Source organism: Enoplosus armatus, chromosome 2, assembly GCF_043641665.1.
Source record: "Enoplosus armatus isolate fEnoArm2 chromosome 2, fEnoArm2.hap1, whole genome shotgun sequence".
NCBI lineage: Eukaryota > Metazoa > Chordata > Actinopteri > Centrarchiformes > Enoplosidae > Enoplosus > Enoplosus armatus.
Window position 1 is genome coordinate 21,361,110 of NC_092181.1, and position 26,078 is coordinate 21,387,187.

The following is a 26,078-nucleotide window of genomic DNA, read 5'->3' on the forward strand; positions in this document are numbered from 1 at the left end:
TATGGTGCTCTGTAATGTGACTGTACCTGTATCAAAATGCTATGACAGACGACTCCCTGTAGAGAAAGGCCACTCAGTATTTCTGTCAACAAAACAAAACCCTGCTTTGTTATTTTCCTCCCTGCTGGCTGAAAATAACAAGGAGAATATTCCTTAACTTGTTTTTCTTCTCATACTTCTGCTCTAGACAGAAAAGAAAAGGCCAATAGGGGAATATTGAGCTGGCTAACAGACTATGACAGTGTTGCTTTAGTGAGGTGTGAGTGACATTAAAGAGGAGGTGAGTGTGTAGGTGGAAAATTCAATCACGCTGTGAATCTAGTATGCAGAGGAATCCTACAGATGCAGAATGAATAATTCTAACTCTTTGATTGGACCAAATCATCCCAGGACTTTTGCTCTGCTGGGTGTGAAGAGATGCTAAAGAGGGCTGGAACCGAAGGAGAGAGAAGAGGAGTCATTTCTGAGTGTGGGAGAAGGAAGAGCGAGGAGGTGAACGCCGCCGCCCTTATGTGTAGGAACATGTGAATGTCTGACTTTTTATTTTTCTATAACATCATATGTTAATACAGGCTAACAGGCCAGTACACTCAGGGAATCAGCCACCCTGTCAGAGCTGTGCATTAAGTCTGAAAATAACTGGATGACATAAAAAAACATCCTTCATAGCTTAATTATTTGATCACTTACTCATCCGCTCGTGCTCTGAAGACGGGCTGAGTGCTAAAATAATAATCATTCAGTCCATCCACAGAAAATGAGTGATCGAGGACTATAAGGCTCAGAGACATACTGAAACATCCGACAATTTTCTCAATTTCAGGAGTCCACAGAGTTCATTCTAACACAGAGGGGATGAGGGGATCATTTAAATGTTATCTGCTTGGTCCATTTATATATTTTACATTTCTCTCAGATCTGTCTGCAGTAAAAAAAAAGACCCCAACAACCTTGGGTTGTTGCCTGCAGGGAGAAATTGGCAATTAGCTGGGATCCAGGCCGGAAAACAGCCCTGCATTAAAACAGCACGGGGGGCTGTATGTTTAAGATACTAACAAAACAATTAAATACGATTGAAGTCCAGTTTGAGTTACGGATTAATGCTACTCACAGACAAGATTTTACGACTAATATAGTTATCAAACTACATTATCTTTCCTCAAGAAGATCATGAGGCACAAAGTAGAAATACAGCATTCCTGTTACAAAGTAATCCACCAGGAATATCCGCTTGCATGTATTTGACTGGCCAGCGCAGTGCCAACACATTGCATTGTGGGAAAGTTGAGTCTGGTTCAACTTTCTTGCCGGGCGACCCTGCTTTGTTTTGCTGCAGCCCCCTGGATTGGCACCCCTGCTGCGCAGACAGACTGGCTCCATTCAAATGAATGAGAGGGCTCATTTGATAAATGCAGGGCTACTGAACGCGGCCATAGTAACATAAGGACAGTGTTGTCAAGCAGTGAAAACCAAATAATCATAAAAATACTCTTTGCAGCGAAGAACAACTGTTTGTGTATTATTATCTGGACAGCAATTCAGTTTGGAGTTATTTGTCTAGTGTTTCATAAAATTGAAAAAAAATCACATAAATTATTATGCATTCATCAGGTATCATAGATTAAGTATTTTTTGCCTGGGTCCAGACCTTCGAATCTACCCACTCCACAGAGTTGGCTGCTTCTGGATGGCATCGTGACATGAAACAGCGTTTTCTCAGTTGAAAAGCGACCGATCCCATGAGTGCCGCGCGGGGGGGCTAAAGATTAGCCAATCAGCGACATGGGTGGGACTAACTCCGTTGTCAAGCTGTTGTCAAGCATTGTCAAGATTAAGGCGGATACGTTGGTCTCTAGTGATTGGTTAGGGAAAATTGTATCCCCCTCCCCCACGGAAATCGGTAAGAATGGAGGCAATGACTGAAGATGGAAATGGAATTTCTGTCTGATATCAAGCTAAAGTATTTTAGCTCTTGGGAAGACACAATGAGATGAGCTTTGGTTTTACTGAATGGCAAAGCAGTGCAATGTATTTATCACGCACAGGAGGCTGTTACCCATTTCTAAAAAATGAACAAACAAACCAAACATCTCTATGCGGCTCATAAATTAAAGTCGGACATGTTTAAGTGTAGAGACATGATGGCATTTACAATATGACCAAAACACTATGTAATAGCTCCCAATGTATAGAGTAAGATTGATGGATGAGGTTAGGGAAGTGAACTGACTAATCTCCACACACAGCAGTTCTAGGCGTTCATAAAAAAGGGCATGATCATCGGCTTCATGTTACGCAAAAGACTGTTAATTAATGGCGTAGTGGGTGTGTGGAGCAGGGAACACTTGCCACTCTGATTTATAACCAAACTCTTTTTCCACTCTGACACATGATATATCAAAGCTTTAACAGCACAGCTTTATCGTGTAGATGCCAAGCAATGCGACTTTTATTCCAAGCAGGATTGAACTTGAACAAAGAACCGATTATCACCCATCCAATCTTTATACTATTTAGTATAAGATTATTTTGATGGCTTTTCTGTTTGACACTTGAGGGAGACATATTATCAAATTGTCTTTGTTGTTTTGTAACTATCATCCACAGTCCACATCCCTCCAATGCACCAACCAAACAAACACAAACCTCACTTTTCTCCTGTTATATGGAATTTTCATATTTCAGTTATTCAGTTAACCACTCAATTATATTTAATCTCTCAACATTAGTGTAAAAGATAAGCTGTAAATGCTGTTTCATAGCCTTCTTCACAGTGAAATTGTTCTGAGTAGGAAAATGCATCCAGAGCATTGGGTATTGAAAACTGTTGAGTATTGGGTTGGTGTTAAATATTTTGTTGGATTCTTAGGTTTTTTTGACTTATTCTTTGATGATATATTTCCTGATTTATATTAGGAAAGCTCTCCTAACTTTAGACTGTATTGTATTAAGCAAAGCTTTTTATTCAACATTGATGCACAGAGCAGTTTGATATATTTTGTTAAAAGAAAAATAAAGGTCTTGGCGTTGCTCTAAAAGTAGTCAATTGATTTCTGGCCGCTTGGGACAGTGCAACATGCTGAACACACAACATTGACATATTATCAACTTATACAGTTGACATGACGAACATGTGAGCAAACAGTTGCTTATTTACACATCCAACAGATACAGAGCAACATTAGCATTCATTTTGAGTTGTGTTTGTGTCTACATGATAGATGTAAGTATAATATTCATTCTTATTGTAGCTATGTTTTGGTTTCCACCACCTACTGAGGAAAATATCTGGCCTTTTAGTTGCTAAATGTGCCACTACGTTCAGCAGATAGTTTCTAACATTAACTTAGCTGTTTGGTGCTGGGCAGGTGGTGTACAGTTTTTTATTAAAGTTCTTTGCTGAAAACAATACAGATGTATTGAATGTAGTATAGCTGTGGGCTGCAAAACTAAAACAAGCAAAACGATGCTAAAAAAAAGCTCAATAGAGGTGAGGGAACTGCAGATTTGAGGGGTAATTTTCAGTGGATTTGTTACCACTAGCGAATCCTTTCACAATACACAAAGTCACTTGATCTATAAAAATATCAATTATAGCAGCTTTAAAAATATCAAACATGGTGGACTAAAATACCCACCATTTGTCATTTTTTACATGTAGAATGTAAACTTCCCCCTAAAATGATCTAATTCCCAGAAAAAATACAGAGGACATTTCCTCAATGGTAACTAAGGCCCCGGCTATAACAAAGCCCTCCAGAGTTTATTGCAGACATATTTTCCATGATGTTTATTTGTGAGTTTTATCGGTCTATAATTCTAATTTATTAGCATATGCATCCATAAAACACCACCTACATATCTTTTTAACTGTACTGTATGTACCCGTAGCCCTCCCACGCACACGTACGTTGTGTTTGTAAAATCTGATGGATGACAAGATTTGCTCACAGATCCTCATCTTTGTTTGAGTGTGTAGGTTGTGTGGCAGGACCCCTGATGGTTTATAAGGATGACAAGTTCAGGTGTCGCTTCACAGACCTGTCTTATCTCCCAGCAGATCGCTATCACAGACTGTTGCAATGAAAAATGTCACCTCGGATGTCTAATAGGATGTTACTCATTTCCACACTCGTTGATTTTGGAAATGAAACCACTGGAATATGTCTAAGTGACAGACTCAAATAGAACTAAGAGCAAATGCAGAGTATCTGGCCAAGGACAGCAGACAACAGTGTTCAGTATGTGAAGGGAACATATATACAGGTAAGTTGTATTATTACAGAAAATTACAATGCCTCGCGATAAGGGCCTATATACACAGCCTCATACCAAAACAACAAAACCACAAATAAATCTTGACTGTAATGGGCATCCAAACTAATATGGCTGTCCCCACAGATGTGCATCCAAGTGGTTTTACTTATCCATTTTCCATTTTCTCATTCACACCTTATTTACCATCCCACCGATCTCATTTGCATTGTAATGATTAGACTGTATGCATGTAAAATAGCTTTTTAAAAATGGTTTAATAGTCCTAAATATATTCATGAGATTCCTGGGAGAGTCGAGCAGATCTGTCAGAGTGGGAACCCGCTGCTAGCACAAATGAAGATGACTGCAAAAATTCTCTGTTCTTCTTTGAGTGTGTAAAACACAATGTTCAGCCAAATGCTCTAGTTATGGTATATGTGGAGTTAAGATTTGGACAATTTTCATATGGACAAGTCTTGTCTTCAAGTGAATATGGAGGTTAGGTAAAGACAATATGCCATGTTTTATTTTGACTTAATTTACCTGAAATGAAATGGTAATTTAAAAAGAACTTGTGAGACAAGAACCTACTGTAGTAAAAATACACTGACAGTGTAACAAATTGTTGTCTGAAATATGGACAAGAGGTTTTAAGTAAGATCCCTCAGTGGTTATACATCCTTGAGGTGCTGTCCAGCATTTTTTAATCCCATTTTTCTAAACCTGTCTCCTCAGTACCCTTAAACAGGAAGAGATGAGCTGGAACCGGGGGGCTGCTTATGGTGAAATAAAGCTTTGATAATGTCATTGTCTTCCATTATGAAGGCTGTAAAGCTTTCAGAGCAGAGTAACAGGGTACTAACTAGATGCCAAGGTCAGACAATAGACAGAACTGACAAGGCTTGTGCACCCTTATCACGCCTTCATGACATCTTTTACATGAAGAAAAATGCTGTGTCCGACCTAGACACTTCCATGAGGTCCTTCTTTGTATAATATACTTTTTTTCCCCCAGATACATCATCGTACAGCCGTAGCTACCACTGCGGACTCTGAGGTCATGTCTGTATTTTTTCTGTGAATTTGGGGGGTTTTAGGAACCTAGGAGAATTATACACTACAATTAAAAATATATACACCTAGTGGATGTTATAGGCTATTTCCAGTACTTCTAGACTCAATAGTTACACTATTGTGAGTGGCTCAAGGGTTGGCAATGTTGGTCGGTTGGCCGGTCCACTACTTTGATTTGGACTGAAATATCTCACAAACTATTGGATGGATTTCCTTGACATTTTGAACATACATTCATCAAGTGGATGAAGCCTAATGACTTCCAACTTTACCTTGACTGAGGTGAAAGTTTCACTTATCCCGTGTAATATCTCAAGATTTACTTAATGGATGGGCACAAACTTTTGTCCATACATTTATTGAGCGCTGCCGATATATACACGGGCATCACATGCTGTGTGTAGGGCACCATGTGCTGGATGGGATGCCAAATCACAAAATTATTCATTTTGATCGAGCGTTTTAATTTTAACTGACACAGCTATAAGGCACTGATTTAGCTGCCGAAGAAACTATTAGACTAATCTAAATAATCATGAAAATGTAAATAATGTGATGCAACTAAGCCAATCAAATCTGTGCATTCTGATAAGCACTGCGACTCGAGTCGGTGAATGAGATACACACACGCATGGCAGAGACAAGACAAGAGGCAAGGGGGTCAGAGAAAAGTAATTTCACATGGTGAGCTCTGAAAAGAGAAAATTAAAAAGAAAACTTTCATTGCCTCCACTTTAAGCGATTGCCGTTAGGGAGGAGGAATCGTTTTTAGATCGATTGCATTTTAACTGAAAGACCCCTGTTTTGTGTCACAGTGCGAGACCAGCCAACTCGTAGGGATGGTCAGATTCAAAGGTCTGGAGCCAGGCAAGCTCTAACTGCCTCATTGGCATAGTAGGCAGACAGGGCAGACATTTCAAAATGTAAATTATTCCACAGTTGCGAGTGTTACAACTTGACTGAATCACAATTTGTTTTCTTTCAGGCCTCGTTGGCGCAGTAGGCAGCGCGTCAGTCTCATAATCTGAAGGTCGTGAGTTCAAGCCTCACACGGGGCATGAGTTTTAAAATTAGATGACTACACGATGGGGAAGGCACTTGTTTACATACTGTTAATAGGAGAGTGCCAGTAGATGTGCGTAGAAATGAAAATCAATGTATAAAAAACACACAGCCAATGCTGACTTTCGAAGAAGAAGTGCGGCATCATTCCTGCTCATGTTGTTTGTTTTATGCACATTCTTCACTGACTAAACTGAGTACCTCAGAATCTTTCAAGTCTCTTTGGCACATGGGCAGCGCGTCAATCACCTTGATCATGATTGCGGACGGTCAAGTCTTGGGCTAATATGGACCAGAAGTTTTCAAAATGTTTGGAATAATGCAAAGTTTAAACATCTTTAGCTCCATGTCAGTTGAGGAAATCCATCCAATGATGAAGACTGTGCGATAGGGTGGAAAGCTGTGGAACAATAGTCTGATATAAGACAGAAGTGTCAACTCTAACTGATAGTTGTGTGGTAGGAGGATTGGTCATTGGATCGATTGAGGAGTCGCTCATTGGATTGCTTGCTTTTTTACCGAAAGACGGCTGTTTCATGTCACAGTGCGAGACCAGAAGCAGCCAACTCGTTGGGGTGGGCGGAATCATAGGTCTGGAGCCAGGCAAGCTCTAACTGCCTCGTAGGCAGAAAGGGCAGACATTTGAAAACATCCAATCCAATGATGAAGACTGAGATAGTGTGAAAGGATTTGGCAGTGCATCGTTCACTTTGAACATGACCGCGGATGATCAAGTCTTGGGCTAACATGGACCAGAAGTTTTCAAAATGTTTGGAATAATGTAAAGTTTAAACATCTTTAGCTCCATGTCAGTTGAGGAAATCCATCCACACAATAGTCTGATATAAGATAGAAGTGTCAACTCATTGCCTCCACTCTAACTGATAGTTGTGGGTTAGGAGGATTGGTCACTGGATCGATTGAGGATTCGCTCATTGGATATCTTGCTTTTTTACCGAAAGACCTCTGTTTCATGTCACAATGCCAGACCAGAATCAGCCAACTCGTAGGGGTGGTTGGATACAAAGGTCTGGAGCCAGGCAAGCTCTAACTGTCTCATTGGCATAGTAGGAAGACAGGGCAGACATTTCAAAATGTAAGTTATTCCACAGTTGCGAGTGTGACAAGTCGACTGAATCACAATTTGTTTCCTTTCAGGCCTCGTTGGCGCAGTAGGCAGCGCGTCAGTCTCATAATCTGAAGGTCGTGAGTTCGAGCCTCACACGGGGCAGGAGTTTTTAAATGAGATGACTACACGATGGGGAAGGCACTTGTTTACATACTGTTAATAGGAGAGTGCCAGTAGATGTGCGTAGAAATGAAAATCAATGTATGAAAAACATACAGCCAATGCTGACTTTCGAAGAAGAAGTGCGGCATCATTCCTGCTCATGTTCCTGATTCCTGATCATGATTGTGGATGGTCAAGTCTTGGGCTAACATGGACCAGAAGTTTTCAAAATGTTTGGAATAATGCAAAGTTTAAACATCTTTAGCTCCATGTCAGTTGAGCAAATCCATCCAATGATGAATACTGTGGCACACAATAGTCTGATATAAGATAGAAGTGTCAACTCATTGCCTCCAACTGATAGTTGTGTGGTAGGAGAATTGGTCATTGGATCGATTGAGGATTCGCTCATTGAATTGATTGCATTGTAACCGAAAGACCTCTGTTTTGTGTCACAATGCCAGACCGGAAGCAGCCAATTTCTTAGGGTGGATTGATTCAAAGGTCGGGAGCCAGGAAAGCTCTACTGCCTCGTTGGCATCATAGGCAGAAAGGGCAGACATTTGAAATCATCCAATCCAATGATGAAGACTGAGATAGGGTGGAAAGCTGTGGAACAATAGTCTGATATAAGACAGAAGTGTCAACTCATTGCCTCCACTCTAACTGATAGTTGTGGGTTAGGAGGATTGGTCACTGGATCGATTAAGGATTCGCTCATTGGATATCTTGCTTTCTTAACGAAAGACCTCTGTTTCATGTCACAATGCCAGACCAGAATCAGCCAACTCGTAGGGGTGGTTGGATTCAACGGTCTGAAGCCAGGCAAGCTCTAACTGTCTCACTGGCATAGTAGGCAGACAGGGCAGACATTTCAAAATGTAAGTTATTCCACAGTTGCGAGTGTGACAAGTCGACTGAATCACAATTTGTTTCCTTTCAGGCCTCGTTGGCGCAGTAGGCAGCGCGTCAGTCTCATAATCTGAAGGTCGTGAGTTCGAGCCTCACACGGGGCAGGAGTTTTTAAATGAGATGACTACACGATGGGGAAGGCACTTGTTTACATACTGTTAATAGGAGAGTGCCAGTAGATGCGCGTAGAAATGAAAATCAATGTATGAAAAACATACAGCCAATGCTGACTTTCGAAGAAGAAGTGCGGCATCATTCCTGCTCATGTTCCTGATTCCTGATCATGATTGTGGACGGTCAAGTCTTGGGCTAACATGGACCAGAAGTTTTCAAAATGTTTGGAATAATGTAAAGTTTAAACATCTTTAGCTCCATGTCAGTTGAGGAAATCCATCCAATGATGAAGACTGTGCGATAGGGTGGAAAGCTGTGGAACAATAGTCTGATATAAGACAGAAGTGTCAACTCATTGCCTCCACTCTAACTGATAGTTGTGGGTTAGGAGGATTGGTCATTGGATCGATTGAGGATTCGCTCATTGGATATCTTGCTTTCTTACCGAAAGACCTCTGTTTCATGTCACAATGCCAGACCAGAATCCGCCAACTCGTAGGGGTGGTTGGATTCAACGGTCTGAAGCCAGGCAAGCTCTAACTGTCTCACTGGCATAGTAGGCAGACAGGGCAGACATTTCAAAATGTAAGTTATTCCACAGTTGCGAGTGTGACAAGTTGACTGAATCACAATTTGTTTCCTTTCAGGCCTGGTTGGCGCAGTAGGCAGCGCGACAGTCTCATAATCTGAAGGTCGTGAGTTCGAGCCTCACACGGGGCAGGAGTTTTAAAATGAGATGACTACAGATGGGGAAGGCACTTATTTACATACTTTTAATAGGAGAGTGCCAGTAGATGCGCGTAGAAATGAAAATCAATGTATGAAAAACATACAGCCAATGCTGACTTTCGAAGAAGTGCGTCATCATTCCTGCTCATGTTGTTTGTTTTATGCTATCCTGATGCCATACCTCCCACTCATCCATGCGCACACATTCTTCACTGACTATATAAAAGCCTATGTAAAAGTGTGAATGAACCACTGAATGAATAGAAGACTTTTTCACAAGGCCTTGGTAAAGTGGTCCCAAACCTTGCTTTTTCCACCTTCAGCCACATGTTAAAAAAAATCATAGTACGGGCCTCTGGTGTATATGCGTAATGATATCTAATCAGAAGATGTTGACTTGTCATTTAAGAAAAAATAAATACAGGTGTATGTTAACTTCTTTACCTTCACCTGAGGAAGACCATCTGTGGTTGAAATAATTCTAGTGACATCCACATAAAATAAAAGATTTGGGGACAATAGTGTGCTGGTGTTTGTTTTTTCTTTATTTCTTGAGTTGCTTGCTACTCAGATATTTTTTTCAGTAAACACTTTTGTATTCTAACTCAAGTAATTATTTCGATGACTGCTTTTACTTCAACTTGAGCACTTGTTTCTGAAAGTAATAGTACTTTTACTTCTATTTCTACCCACTTATGTTGGTGGGTGACTTGGACTAAGGACCTCAATATATCCTGGCTGGATATGCATGTGTCATTACAAAAGTTCTACAAGACGTAATGTGATTGGATATTTTTGTACATTGTAGCACAGTTGGTTACAGTTTCTGTGAACAGATGTGAGAGTGCTGTTGTAATTTCAAAGTATATCCAAAGTCAGACCCACCAAAGAACAACTGGCAAAACTTTGGCATGGTGTTCAGCTTTAGCTAAGCTGGAAGTTCAGTACAGCGTAAGAGAACAACTTCAAAAACGGGGCTGAAGAGGTATGAATTAAGGGAGAGGGGCAACAGAAGAAAGCGGTGGTACTTAATTCACCCAACAGTTCTTAATTGGATTTTGCTTTGATGTCCAATACCAGTCACCATGGGATGGAAAAAATGAGGGGCTTTTCTTAAGGGAGATTTATAGCTGGTTAAATGTTCCATATTTCCTTATTAACTGGAGACTGGAATTACAATTACTTCAAGAAACAATAGTGACATTTGTCCCAAAAATGTTTTTTAACCTTGCACTATATTTGAAAACATTTTTCTTTCTGAGGTACTGTATGTGTCTATCTAAATTATTTTCATTTGGATTGTAACAGTAAGTGATGCAGCAGAAAGAAATAATAAAATCTGTCAACTGGAAGGATTTCACTGGAGATATAGTACACTGTGTCAGCTCTTGCAAAAACAATTTATGTGACTGAAATTCTCAAATCCCACACACCTCTAAACTACTCCAGAAATGTTTGGCAGGATAGTAAAATACCTGAAAAATATAGAAGCTAGTCTTGAATCTAATTAAGTCACCATTAGTTCTTTATAAGTCATTTCCATTTTATTGCAATTGACAAATGACATGAACTTTGCACAGGTTTGTTGCAATGTTGCGTCATGGGAGGATGCATTAGGCTAAAAAACATGATAACAGGAATGGAGATGTTGTGCATGTGAACTTTCCACAATGTAGTGCTTACAGAGATAATCCCAATGCTTTTTATTGGTTCCATTCTTCCTGAATACGCTAATATAGAAGAGGAACAGATTCAGTCTACAAGGATTTCAATTTTTTCTATTTCTTTGTTTTTCTTCTAAATTTGGTAGAAGTGGATTGGGCCTTTTAGCTCTGTTTTTGTGAATGAAAGCACAGTTAGTGGCGCATGATGCAGGTGCACATGTGTGGGATGTGTTTCGTTTTCATTGCTGGGCATATCCACAGGGTGGATTAGGAGGAACACAGAACACGTGTCCCAAACTGCCTACATGTTTTGAACCTTCAACATTCAATTTTGAGTGCAAGTGAAGTAACAGCAAGGGGCTCTATAGGTGGATAAAAGGTTAGTCATTGCCAATCAAATCAGTGCTTTTGCTTCCCTTAAAATCCATTTCACTCTCTACTGGCACATTTTTTGTGATGGAAAAAAAAACATCCTTGATACTGCCACAAAAAATGTCTCCAAAGTGAAATCTGATGTCCTTGTAATGTGAAGTACAGAACTGCCAAGAGGGAATATGTGGTGCTTCAAATTATATCAGCGTTGGGAGAGATAACACATTTGGTTACCCTGTTGCTTTGGTCCAAGGGGAATCATTGGCTAATGTAGGAGACATTTTAATGATATCAGGTAATGAGCCAAACAGAAACTTGGAGGAAAACTGTAGGGACAGTTTGGCTACTGAATGTGGACATCCACCGGTCAGACTCTGATATCTTTAAATGACACAGCCCCGAACTCTACTGCACGTGCCACATGTTTAATGACAATTATTCAGCTTTGTATATATAGTTAATGAATAAAACAATGGTATGATATTTGGCTCTTTTGAAAGGATTTATGTCAAATTAAAATTTGCCAAAAATATCATCCCTAAAACAGGTTTGTATTGGCTTTTGAGTAGGATCAGTTCATGCCTACATAACTGATAGTCATGAAATATCACAGAGCATGATTGTGCATTTTGCACCGTTGACCTGGTCTGAGCAGGTGGTGACATAAGCTCAAACAATGGTAATCCTTCAGATCAAAAGTGCTGCTTATTGTTGACACACCCACTACTATGCTTCTCCTCTGACTTTGATGCAATGAAGGTCGTGTTGAGTCAAAGCCAAACCTGCCATCAAAGCCAAACTCTTCTTAGTAGGAGATTCAGTTGTCTGTACAACTGTAAGACTACAGTTGTATTATCACACACACTCTCCCACAGTGCCCTGGGTTTCTTTACCAGAATTTCAGCATTTCATTTATATCTTTTTCGGGTGAAGAAAAGTTTGTGCAATCCATGCACCAATCTCTAAAATTCATGCAGGTGTATCAAAGTCTGCCCTTACTGAGAAAGAAATAAGGATTGAAAGCTTAAAAAGAGGATAAGCTGCCAGACTAGATATGACTCTGGATGAATATATTAAGAGCACAGCTTACATCTTTCTGCCTGTGTATGTCTCATCGTTGAATACAATTTTGAGGACATTTCCACTTGCCACCATTTGTTTGTGCTCTATACTGATATTTGTCAGTTCCATTAAATTATGCTTAACTAATAAAGTTGACAAAGTTAAATGTTTACTTATGTGCAGTGTGCGAACCGCATACATGAAAGCGCCCACCTACATGCAAAAATATACTACCAATACATTTCAATTCATGCAGAGAATATTTATTTATTTAAATCGCTGTCCGCCGAGAAACAATAAAAATGTATTGTATTGTATTGTAAATGTCTGTATTCTGCTTGTCAACCTGACCTGAAAAAATATTTTTAAATTGCATGACAATTTTGTAAATTCTTCTTAATTCATGTTAATTTTGACAAAAAAAATCAAGTCAATTTTATTTCTACAGCCCAAATTTCCTCAATTTGCATAACGGCATTCTCCCTAAGACAATGTTATTGTCATGACGAAGTGACATTTATGATACAACTCACCTCTGCGGGAAGAAACCTGTCTGCTAGACTGGAAAATAAAGAAATGTTCAGAGTTGAAAGGTGAGAGTTTCACTTGTCTGATTATACAGTGTGTTTCAGCAGTAAACGGATACAGGTCGTCTTATTCTCTGTGAATTTTTCATTTTATAGACATGTCAATTAGACAATGGTTATAAATATTCAAAATGTTGGAGTACTGGGAACTACATGTATGCAAATCATTCACACTACCTGCACACACTGTTAGGCCGAGTAAAGGATTAAAGAACTGGGGAAAAGAAACTGTGTGAAGATAATAACAACAATAATAACAGCCTCTGGGTGTGCAATATTACAAGGAAGCGAAATGATTAAACACTTTGTGTAAGTGTTGAAATTGTATGTAGTTCTTAAAAAAAATCTCTCTAAAGTACAGTAACACTTTTCCATTTTACAATCTGAGCTGTGAAGTGATCAGCCACACTTTGGAAGAGAGTAAGCCTGACATTTTGTGAAGTAATTCCGCCTGATAGAGTGCTCACAGAGCTGCCTGCCATGGGACTTAAGAAGTTTTAAACTAATACCCTGTCATATATTTCCCACGTACCACCAAGTTCTTGTAGGATATCCTTATATAACAGTCCACTGTAACACTCATCATTTTCTAAGAATTACTTTTGTTTCTTTAGAGTTTGTCCCAAATCTGCTTTTTGCCATGTTAACACCGTGGGTCAGCTTGACCTCCTCCTTTGTTCCCTGTATTTTAGAGAGACGCCGAGACCTCCTGTGTAGGTGGCAGTGGTTTTGAGTGTTGCCTAGAGACATTTATTTGCCTTGATGTATGACCTGTCTAATGGTCTGCCTGGGCCTCTGCTCAGTCCATTATGTATATCATATCAGGCCCCTGAGTGGGCCTGATATGCCCGTATACTCAGCAGGTGTTCAATGTGTATTAAGAGAAGAAAAATAATACATAGATTAAATACAGTAAGTTTAAAACTACTACAAGGTTATTCAGTTAATTTCTGCTCATTATAAACATAAAATTAAATGTATTTTACATTCATCACCTTGTGCTCAATATTTGATATGAAACGGAGAGCTCAGTGAACTAAATTCAGTAATGAAATGCTGCTGATAGCGATGTCATTTAAATAGAGTGAATAATGACTTTTAAAGATCTGCACTCTCACTTAGTGAATAGTAACAAATAATGAGTGCCACAAAATAACATCTTTGTTTTAAACTTTGGTTATGTGTGAAACACCCCATTATCACAACTCTTGTCATCATACTTGAATTGTTCAATAAGTGTGAGTGACTCACATATAATACACTATTATCTTCATCCAGCCAAATTCAAAGTGACTCAGTTATTAGCCTTTAACTGTTTTTAACAAAACAATATTAAAATGTTTATTTTTCATTTCCTGAAGCAAAATTCTCCCTAATTCACCTCATATAATACACTACATTGTTCTCTTGTTTTCTATAAACACGAGTTTCCTTTCACTTATGGTCAGCCTCCAACTTCCTATCAAAGGCTGTGAATCTGCCATGGTTCTTTACCCTGGAGCCTTGTGTTTGATTCCAGTTAAAGATCCCGCTGCCTCTCACTCTTCTCTTTTAACAGAGAAAATACGGCCTTTGCTGTTTATTTCAACACTCTCCCCACCACTTAACACTGCCTGCAGCCAAGTTTAAATAGTAATACAAGTGAAACGCTCTAGAGTAGTACCAGCAGAGAGTGCAGAGGCTTGATGGGAGTTTCCACACAACATGGCTAATTTTGTGCCCTTATATTCCTCAAGTGAAGACACAAAGAGACACGATGAAAAAACATGTTCACGGTTTTTGTACGTTTTTTTTTTTTAGGTTAGGAGCAGCGATATATCTACTCATTAGCTGTGTGGTGAACGTGATAATCCTTTGTCATTGAATTCAACATGCACACCAGGAGGGTCAGCAGCTAAACTCTTGCTTATTTAAACTCACTCAACGTTGAATCACACTGCCATTCAGTTGTCATCTGGTGTTTATGTCTCATCTGCATTGTATTGAATAAACTCCTGTTGATGCCTGATCCATATACTGTTTTTTAAAGGGCTGCAAGAAGCAAGCTGCAACCCATGCAGCAGGCTTTGCTCTCAATGTTGACAGCTGATGGATTGCTACAGTGAGGATGAATATATTGCTGTGATCATTCATCTTGCCAAACGTGACACATGAGCACAACAGGGCATAACTCAAGGTACATCAACTGCTGTTGACATAAGACTTGACATTACCCAAGGGCAAACAGACTAACATCAGCTCTTAGAGCTTAAACATCCACAAATTAAGACATGATAGCTCAAAGTAACCTGGAGTGTAGTTTAGTGTCTTCATTCTGACAGTAAGGGTGACATTTAAAGGTTGTTCCAAGCACGTCTTAATTTCACTCACGTGTTTTCTGGGGAATACAAACTGTGAGATGAAAAAGTAAAAGTAATATTTAAAAACAAATCAGGAAACTGGGTTATTTGCCCTAATGAGTTATTCATTTGATTAAATATTTCTATGTTCTTGCCCTCATCATCAAGCAGCTCACAGAAAGCACTGAAAGTCCTCATACCTAAATGACAAAATACTGTTTGTTATTTGTCAGTGCCTTGGGGAGCAAACGAACAAACGAAAAAAACATGGTAACTAATGAAGCTCAGCGTTGTTCCTTGTCTTTCTTTTCTTTTTTGGGGGGTATGCTACACTACTCAAGGCTTCACTACCCTCTTAAAATATGATGGCATCATGATTTTTACATTTCTATTCTTTATTATGCATGTGTCAATAAAATATGTGTTCACTCATTTAAGTCTCTCCTGGTTGAATTAGTACTGGAGGAGACAGGACATGAACTGCTGGTGTGGGAATCAGATGCTTTAACTTCCCACCTTTGCTACTGAACGACCATATATACACACTCTGCATGCTGTCTATTTCTATTTATCTCTCTTTCTTCATCTTTGACTTTTTTCCCCTTCCTGTGTCTTTCTTTGCAAAGAGTTATTAAATAACGTTAAAACGTGAATATCAGTACATTAATTTCAAGCCCTAATAGGGATGCTTGGTCACCACAGCCGGGCAGCGTTTATTCAGATAGACAGCCAACGCAGGTTTGAATGGTCTGAGTGGGGTAGTAAGTTTTTAATTTGCCTCCTGTCCATATGTCTTTTCAATAAATAACCAATGCAGTTCAGTCAGGAGAGACTTCATTCAAAGAGAGGCATAAAGACAAATTATATTGATTTATTGACATAGTGTGTACAACAGGAGATGTGTAAGGAGTCTCATTTTACAGGAGCCTAGACTCTGGTAGTGGTTGTAGTGGTAATGGATGTGGTGTAGAGCTCAGTTGAAATACCCATGGACTCTGGCTCTGATGAAAACTGAAGGTGACTGGGGTGGAAGTGGGTCTCATCGATCTGACACCGACATGACAGCCGATGGCAGCAGAGAAAGGAACAGTTTTAAAGTTTGACAGCAATGAGATGATGGGCTCAGAGAGGTCGTGGCAAAATATGATTGGTTGAGAGCTTGATAGAGAGAAAATGTAAAGAAATAGAGTAAGCATGAATAGTTTTAATGAGTTTAGTTTTAATGATTACATGACCAGAAGACATTAGCAAAAAGTAAAGATGGGCCATTTGCAGCGCGCAATGCTGCTGTTGTCTGGTGAGGACACTGTCTTTACTCTATAATTAAGAAACAGAATATCATATGTGATCAATTAGTCAAAACAAACAAGTATCATATCTACTTGCTAATTAGCAACCAGCAAATTACTTTTAAAAACCTCTTGAAAAACAAAGTTCAGTAGCTGTAGCATGTCTGTTTTGTCTTTATCTATATTTTGTCACATATCTGTCTAAATGTGGCTGAACTTGTGGCTCAGTTGCAGAATCCCAGCCTGTCAATCTAATCATTGTTTCCATGGTTACGATTACCTCGTCGTTTTGTGTGTGAATGTTGCCTTTCTCCACTTTTTGGGACTCGGAAAGGCTTCTCTCAAACACGCTGGTAGCTGAATGTGATTCATATCACGCCCTCTATTGCAGGAGATAGTCGCTTGTATCAGCTCCCAGCATGTCAACACAATTTTGTTGCAATTCCTTCCTTATCAAGGATAACTTCTTTGGCAATGAGTTTTAATTCAGGTTATATCCAGAGTTCTCTCAGAGCTCCGTGTGTATGTGTGTGTTTGTTTGCTGTGGTTTGATAACATTAGACTACTGGGAGTAAATCTGTGGTGGTGCCCTGCTCCCCCTTTGTGTGTGCATCTGCAGAGCTCAGATTAAACTTGAATTATCGGTGTAGGGACTGCCTGCTGCTTCCTCCTCCTCCTCAATCATAGGGGTTCATCTCTTGGTTGTTATTGCTGTTTTACTCCGTAGAGAAGGAACTGCTGCAGCAGTCCACTGTGTCTCTCAGGACACCTAAGAAACATGTCACACACTATACGGACTTCTCAACTATATACTCTTCTGCTTATTCATTCTATTATAGTTTGACCCCCATGACTGTGTTCGTATCCACAGTAATCTGAGCTATCACAGTGAGAACTGAATGAGAGACTGTTTGGGATTGTGGGGGAAGAGATGAACAGAGCTGCCCCTACAATGTCTACATGACATTTCTGCTCAGTAAATGCAAGAATCCAAACTTCTGAAATGACAATAACAGGGGTTTTAACTGTCCAGACTTTAAAAAAAGGTGTTAAAATTGTACTTGTGAAACATTCTTCCAACATAAAATCCTTTTTCTTTTAGATTTACTAAATTGGATTTACTAAAGTGCTTCTTCTCAACTGTGCATGATTAGAAAATGATCATCCCTTTTAGGCCATGACAGCGGTGCCACTCTGGTATATAATCATAATGACATGCTCTTCTGTAATGCTTTCAGCCACACTTGTGTGTTACTTTATGTGTTCTGGTAAAACGTAGAGACTATTAAGTTATTTATCTTTAGTAGCATAGTAGTCATAGTAGCTATGTGGCAAATTAATTTGATCATGATTGATACCTTATTTTTGACACACTTTTAGCCTTATGATCAAACTAAATTGCCATTTTGTTTTACTTAATTATCAGTCTGACATTGTGTTCATATTTAGTAACAATTATTTGCACCAGTTTTTTTTTATTAATTGTTTGTCGGACCAACAGTCTAAGACCCAAATAAATTCAATTTATGATGATATACATGATATATATATTTCATCCCAAATTATGTCAGCGATTTTCAGTCAACGCAGGCGCTGGGGCAGTTAGCTTTACGTTCTTCACATTGATAGAAGAAAAATGTAACCTGTACAGCTGCATCAGTGTCACGCGTGCTTATCTGTATTTTTGTTACAATTTCCAGTTGCTGTTTTTCTGACTTTGGCACAGGAAGATAACCAGGGCCATAGCTGGGATTTAGAAATACTGAGGCCATGAGTCCCTAAATGCACATCTCTCCACCCTGATCAGAAACCATTCAGAAAGTCTCTTTTTTATGTTCTGCTCTGTTTTTCATATTCTAAGTGTGCTCTCAGAAGAGGCAACATGTATATTGAATGAAATCTGACCTCGCCTGACAGTCATGTCTTCCTCTTTCTAAGCCTCGCCTTTTTAGTACAAGGCCACAGACTTTAGGTGGATGTCTGTGATGAGTGACAGACGGCAAGAAATCAATAGTGGGAAACAAGTAGTGTACAGTAGTACAACAGTTGTACCTTGAAGGATACATAAATGACACATGTATTGGGAGCCAGGTGGTTCAGCTAAAAAGAAAGGTTCAGCCATCAGTATGATGAGCAGCCTGTGTTTTACATGTGTTTGCCCTGCGGTTACCTGTGGGCCATTTGTGGAAATCACCACAGGCTTTCATGTACCATTAGAGATGCTCTTCAAGTACTGCAGCATCTCTGTTGTTTCCAGCCACAAAGGCTTTGATTGATAGTATCTAAGACATGTTAGTTTCATTATGTATCCACACTCTTGTGAATATTTGATAAGTATTGAGTCAGTGCAGGGGTGATCCCTTAACTGTTGAGACACTCCCAAAGGACTGAGACCAGGATGCTAACAGCAGACAGTCTGTGTCTGAGCTGATGAAGTCAGACACTCGCTGTGGCTGGATATTAACCAGAACGGGTTACACTGAGTTCTGTCTTGAACTAGAAACAAGACATTGCTGACACTCTCAAAAAAAGGATCCAATATGATGATAGTAATTAGTCTTAAGTGACTCTCCCAGAGACTAACAACACAGACAGGCTCTCCTTTGACAATTTCCTTGTGTGAATGAAATTTCCTAAATATATTCTCTATCAACCTATCAATTTCTTCTGCCTTTGTATCACAGAATAAAGTGCTGTCACTCTGTGAATAACATAATATATGGTAAATTATTCAAAGAAAGTCAATGACAAAAAATCTTTTGTTCTAAAGTGTCAAATCAAATTCCCATTTGAAGTATTTTACTGTTATTTCCTCTCTACTTTATATGTTTGAGTGTACAGTTTAAATGGAACAGAGTATTTCAGTACACACACAGTGTGAGTTTTCTTCATCTGCGTTGAAACACCTGACTCTGAAAGGATATATTTTAGACTGTTTGAATCAACAGTATTCAACTGAGGCACAGCTGCACTTAAACTAGTACATAACTACTTAAGGCCGGTTTCTCAGTAGTAAATGACACCACTTAGAATTTTAAGTGTACTGTCTGTGGTTCAATTTCTATGTGCATGCAAAGCTGCCCATGTACATAATTTAAGTCTATGTGGCGCTATAGATGGCAATGCCAGTTGGTTGGTTCTGTACACACAACATCTATTGCGTGTCTGTCCGTCCTGGAAGAGGGATCCCTCCCTCTGTTGCTCTGTCTTGACGTGGCTTGGTCGATCGACATTTTTGGTTTTTATTGGAAAATCTTGACTGACCACAAGATGAATTGAAGTAACTTTGATCTCCTAACCTTTCATGTTCTGCCATCATTAGGTCAATTTTTCAATTTGTCCAATAATTTGGTTTTTGACCAAATACCTGCAAAAAATGACATTCCATCAGCTTCAGCTGTACTTCGTGTTTAGTGCTAATTAGCAAATGCGCGATAAAACTCTAAATGAGATGGTGAACATTATACCTGCTAAACATCAACATATTAGCATCATTGTGTCTAATTACAGCCTCAAAGAGCCGCTAGCATGGCTGTAGACTCTTTGTCATGTTCATTTAAAGGCCGTAGATGCGGAGAGCAGCTCAAAAATACATAATACTGATGGCAGCAGCAATATGCTCTTTTCTCCTCTTTCATGCTCTTGCTTGGTCACATCATCTGACACCATGTCTCCTCCCATCACAACTGTAATGAAACAGATACACCTGTCCTCATAACCCCAGTGAGCTCAACAGTTGCCCTAAAAAAATGCCTGTTTGACTCTTTCAGCTTTTCAGCCTTTCAGATGTTCAGCATGTCATTCTCAGTTTTTTCCACTCGACAAAAAGCATTTCTTAACCTGTCTCTACTAAAAGGTGAGAGTTCCTAATTTTGTTCAGTCTATTGCAACAGACCGTTGTCATGGCATCTCAACTTGTAAAACACAGGTGCCACCAATAACATTAATAAATGGCTGCATGTGCCAGATATGCTGGCTGCTGGCATGCCTAAATTGAATGGAGCAATCAGTCAGTCAGTTGGTTACACTTGTGCTTTTCCTACGATGACAATTGAAACCGTCTGCTGTGAGACATGAAGGCATTCAACCATTCAGACAATTAAAAAAAGTGGTTGAATTTTAATTTCAGTTAAATTTTTGTATTTAGAAAAGGGTATTTATTTTCATTTTTGTTCTAATTAACAAGCTTGACTGACATAAGCTCAAGTGATACGCCATCCAAAATCTGTCTGTTTAGAATCAATGCTTGAATAGACCTGAAAGGTACATGATAAAAGCTGGTAATTGCTTAGAAGCTCACCTTGCGAATGGAAGCAGTAAATATAGCCATTATTTGGCCATTATTTATTGTGACGAGACTTCCAGTGATCAAAACATACATAGACATACAATACTGTAAGTGGCCAGATTGACTAAGCTCATCTTGAAGGATCAGGTTAGAAGCTGTAGTATCTCGTTGAGGTGGCTTTGGCATCTGGGGGTATCCGTGAGGCATGAGAAGTTTTAGGAAACCCTGGGGCAAACACCCCAGAACAAGTTGGAGGGAGAATATATCCCAGCTACCATGGCAATGCTTCAGGATGCCAAAGAATGCCCTCACACAGTTGTTGTACTTTGTTCCTGCCATAGTATTGGCATTGATATGTAGACATGATGCTCTTTTTTACACTTTAGCCATTCATTTATTCATAATTTGGTCTCTTGCTGCTGCATCAGCACACACAAACATTCCTCGTTTAATCTCCTTTTCTGCTACAAATCACCATTTAATTACTGAATCATTACAGGTTAGTTACAGGTTACAGTGCCTCTGATTCCAAGTGTTTGACTGGCAGTGGTGAAAGAACTATACATATACTATATACTACATATATATATACTACATTAAATATAATGTTGAGAAGCCCTCTACATGGTTAAGGTGAACTGTCATAAATTGAACCTTTTAAGATTTATGGATTTCTCAATCAACCATAATACCTTCAATGTTCAGTCAGTCTTTCAGAGTCTTCTGAGTTCAGCACCATAGTATAAAAATATATGTTGTGTACTTTGCCCCTCATTATCATTATACAGACTGAAATGACGCAATCTATTTATTTAGGTTATTTTAGGTTTTATAGTATCTGGTATCTCATCATCTTATTGTGCTCAAACACTTTAATGTAACCACTACAGTTTACTAACACAAAACATGTATCATTCAGGCTCAGTTTCTATTTATTTGGTGTGACTACAGGGCTAGCAAAGGGGGTAACCATCTTGGAAAACTTCACTCCAAAGTTGGAATAACTTCCCATTCTGCCGACATGGTGTGAATGCAGTAGAAGCCTGATCGGAGCTGCATGTGTAGTTCAGGGAACCATGGTGTTGGATAATTCCCACCAAATACACAGAGCTGGATCAGCCTGTCCCTTTTAAAGAGCTTGAAATTTCTGCATTGAGGTGACAGAGGAGTGACTCACATTTATCAGCACTTGTGAGCCCCCGCTGAGGGAAAATATGCCTCATTGCACCCTTATAATGTAAGAAAACAAAAAAAGCTGAACATACTGCCTGACTTTATTGTCAGTGGATATTTTCTATTGTATGTATATATGCACATGGTGTCGCTTTGACATTTATTTAATAAGTGTGACACAGCCTATTAATGTGAAATGAATGTATGTACTATATGTAACAGAATCATATTTTAATTTACTTAGCTATGCCTACTATAAAGACCCGTGATATGATAACTGCCACAGAAAATCCAGAGAATCCATGAATTATTTATACCAGCTCACCGAGTTTTAAATAGAGACATGAATTGTCTTTTTACTGACAGACAAACACAGAGAGATCCTTTTCTCAAACCACACAAATGCATTGTAATATCACTCATTTATCTCTTAATTTGTGAGCAAGTTTCCTCCCAATTACATATTCATAGATTCATAGGGCAGAATAGGCACCTCTGAGAGAATTTTGTATTGATTTTTAAATACATTAATTTACTTTCAAATGAGTGGAACGTGAATTCTCTGTTGAAGGACAGGCGGTTATGAATTCTAATTCTGCCCTCTTCATATTTGCATGAAGCCTCTGTGTTGGGCCTGGAGGCACTGTTCTCCCTTAACAACCACACCGTGTAATAGCCATTAAGAGGTAAAACTCTGACTGGAGTAATTTATCTGTCCTGCAGGCTCCTCTGACAAGAAATTCACTTTTGATCTCCAGAATGGCAGCAGGGACCAAATCCTGACAGGATATTCAACCCTCAGGTTTAATCTTCTGCTCTCTGACACATACATTAGGCATTTAGATTTAAATGTATTTAAATTCAACTCCTATTTAAAGGGGTAGAATGTGCAATAAACCTTAACGAGTAAGGCTGGCAACATCCAATAGTTTTGTTATTGTTAACAAAGTCCATGAAAAGACCAGAACCAACAATAAGTTGGTCTGTCTCTCAATACATGTAACTATGTAACATTTCCGCATTAAAATGTGTAAAAACTAATATACCTATGTTATATATTTTGTTGAGTTGTTACATACATTATCCCAAATGTTTCCAACAATGTTCAAACCCAGAGAACTCCATAATTTTATTCAAGGCTATGGTGGTGTCATATCCCCTTTACCCCCTCTAGTTGCTTTAACTGGGAAAACACGGGAAACACCAGATGATGCGTCAGAGAGTGAGGAAGGAAGGAATACAATGTCACAGAATTATACTCAGTAACAGTAATCCGGATTTTTTTCTGCCACACAGCATGATATTTTCATTAACTGCATGCCATTTTGCGACACAGTAATCCAGCAGGGCTCTAATTTATAGATCAGATATTTTGATATCAATCTAGATTACTATGATGTGCTATTATAACAAGTGGCTCATGCCAGCCACCAAGCTAATGTGTACCCGTTATAAAGTTACAACACCGTTCAACACGCTCCAGTTATTTGTAGTATGATTGTTTTGACCACAGATAACAGCGCTGGGATACCACACGTTTGAATTTGCCACATACAGTAGCTATATGGGTAGTCGACTCATCTAATGGTAAGTTAGAAATTTAAAGGTATGCTATTGTAACTTGCGGCTATTTCATTAGAATGAAATATATGACATAACGTGAATAAACGTAACATGAATGAAACATTGATGCATTTCCTTGTGTCACGTCAGATGGTAGTTGTTTAACAATGAGGACAAAAACTCCCATGATCCCACGCTACTTCACATCGAACTCCGTCTTTTGTTATTGTTTGGGTTGGGAAAATTAATACTGTGCGTTTGAGCCCATTGGTTTCAAGTGAAAATGTAGAAATACACTAGAGTCCAAAAGTCTGAGACCACTATATATACTATATCAAGATATTTTGCATTTGTTTTGAATGCTACAAGACAGCCTTCTTTTGACTTTTGCTGATTGGAGTATTTGGGTTCTTTATTTAGCAGATTCTTTATCTGTGATGAAGTTGCTTTTCTATCTCCCAGGGAACTAAGCTTGATGTATTGATCTTCTGATGGTGTGGTCACTTTTGGTCTGCCTGATTGTCCTTTGGATACAACTGACCCCATTTCTGCAAAGCATTTCACAGTTCCATGAACTTCCCCCTTAGAAACCTTTAGTCTAGCCATGATGTGACACTGAGAAAGCCCCTCTTTGCTCAGAATAACAATTTGACTTCTGACACTTACTAGTTTGGATGCCATGTTTCCCACTATCGCAATGCTACTTAGTAAGCAATGATCTGCTGGAAACTTGAGGCACAGCCGTATTTATAACAGATGAACACAGGCTGCAAGCTGAGTTAATTGAACGAGCCCCCTGATGAGAAGATCAAATCCACTCGAACTCATGGTTCGATGGAAGGGATACAACTCAAAGAAATCTGACCTTTTGTACGAAGGAGTTAAGTTGGTCAATGCCACAAATTTGCTTAAATGTGATTGCTGACCTAAAAGTAGTGCAGAATCAAAATATTTCTTCTTCATTTTACATGTCATAACTTCTTGTGTTTTTAAATGTTTCTGAACCCTCAAACTTTGTGATTATTTCCAGCTTTACGTGAAAAGATTTGAGATTTTCCATGTGGTCTCAGACTTTTGGACCCCACTGTTTATACTTATGGGTGCCTGTGGGATCAACTCAAAATAGATTAGAGTGCCCATGTTCATCATAATAAAGAAAAGTGTCACCCAGTGCAACATTGGCTCATTGATGTGTTTTTAAAAAAAAGTTTTTACACAACAATGGAGGTCTATGGCACAGAGGAATAACCTAGATGAGGCTATGGCTACAGAGACAAAACTCTTGATCCTGTCTTTTCCTGTTTCTTTTGTATTGTAACGTTGAATCTATTTGCTCTCTTGTATAACAAGCTGAACAACGTTCACATGTCAAGATCAAAGCCGAGCCATGGAAGGGTGCAGCTACTTCATCAGCCCTATTTACACTTTGATGACACACTAATTGAACCCAATATTCAAACAACAGTGCGCTGTTACCTGCTCCAGTAAATCACATACAACTGTTGTCATTCAGGAAACTGGAGGAAATTGTGACCGAGGCTTTGCTGCTGAAGTTGGAGCAATAAAAAGCAGAGTTTCTGAGTCTCATTTTGGAAACTGAAGCCTCGCTTGTGGTGGTTCAGTGTTTTCCCATCTGTGGAATGAGGTGCAACATCAGCACATAAGCTACCTTACTGCACACTCACAGATGATTTAACAGCCAGCTCTTAAGCGCAGCCATGGATTAATAGAGCTTGACACAAAGCCTTTTCACTGGCTTTATCTGTTTCTCCTAAGCTTGGGGGAATTGAGCGCTGGTGCTTTTCCCAGCATGACACTAGTATCATTTGTGCTGTTTCACAGTACTTTTCCTCCCAAAAAAACTTGAGGGTTTATGCTGTGTTGGCAAGCATCACCACAGACTATTGGCAATCTCTCTCCTCAGAGATTCAGATCAAAGAAGTATTGGCTCCTCTGGCCAAAGATTAGACCCAATTCTGTGCAAAACCTCTGTGGGCCATCTAAATTTGTAGAAGACCGTCAGATGCATGTGTGAGTGGTGATGCTGCATTGGATTATGGGAGGCTATCAAGGCTGACCTCATAATCCACTTGTTTACAGATGCACTCCCTGTTTTTGTTGTAACGGTCCCAAATGACAAATTGAAGTTTTGAAATTTGACACAGTTCAGAGTTCAAAAGTATAAGCAGTAACTTGGGAGGAAATTTGGGGATTTTGCGAGCTATTTGAGTCTTTAATAACATCTGGGGGGTGTATCTTTAATCTATGAGGCTTTTATTTTCCACCACGCCCTCAGCAGCAGTGGCAGAAGTACTCAGATCCTTTACTTAAGTAACAATACCACAGTATAAAAATACTTAAA

General features: G+C 39.2%; 4 non-coding genes across 4 annotated transcripts; all 4 read left to right on the forward strand.

The window, feature by feature from the left end:
* Positions 1 to 6,316: 6,316 nt before the first annotated feature.
* Positions 6,317 to 6,389, forward strand: trnam-cau (transfer RNA methionine (anticodon CAU)). Its single transcript has one exon. It is a non-coding gene; the product is annotated as a tRNA-Met (tRNA).
* A 1,162-nt stretch (positions 6,390 to 7,551) lies between these two features.
* trnam-cau (transfer RNA methionine (anticodon CAU)) lies at positions 7,552 to 7,624 on the forward strand. The gene has a single exon. It is a non-coding gene; the product is annotated as a tRNA-Met (tRNA).
* Positions 7,625 to 8,567: 943 nt separating this feature from the next.
* Positions 8,568 to 8,640, forward strand: trnam-cau (transfer RNA methionine (anticodon CAU)). The gene has a single exon. It is a non-coding gene; the product is annotated as a tRNA-Met (tRNA).
* Positions 8,641 to 9,297: 657 nt separating this feature from the next.
* trnam-cau (transfer RNA methionine (anticodon CAU)) lies at positions 9,298 to 9,370 on the forward strand. Its single transcript has one exon. It is a non-coding gene; the product is annotated as a tRNA-Met (tRNA).
* The last annotated feature ends 16,708 nt before the right edge of the window (positions 9,371 to 26,078 follow it).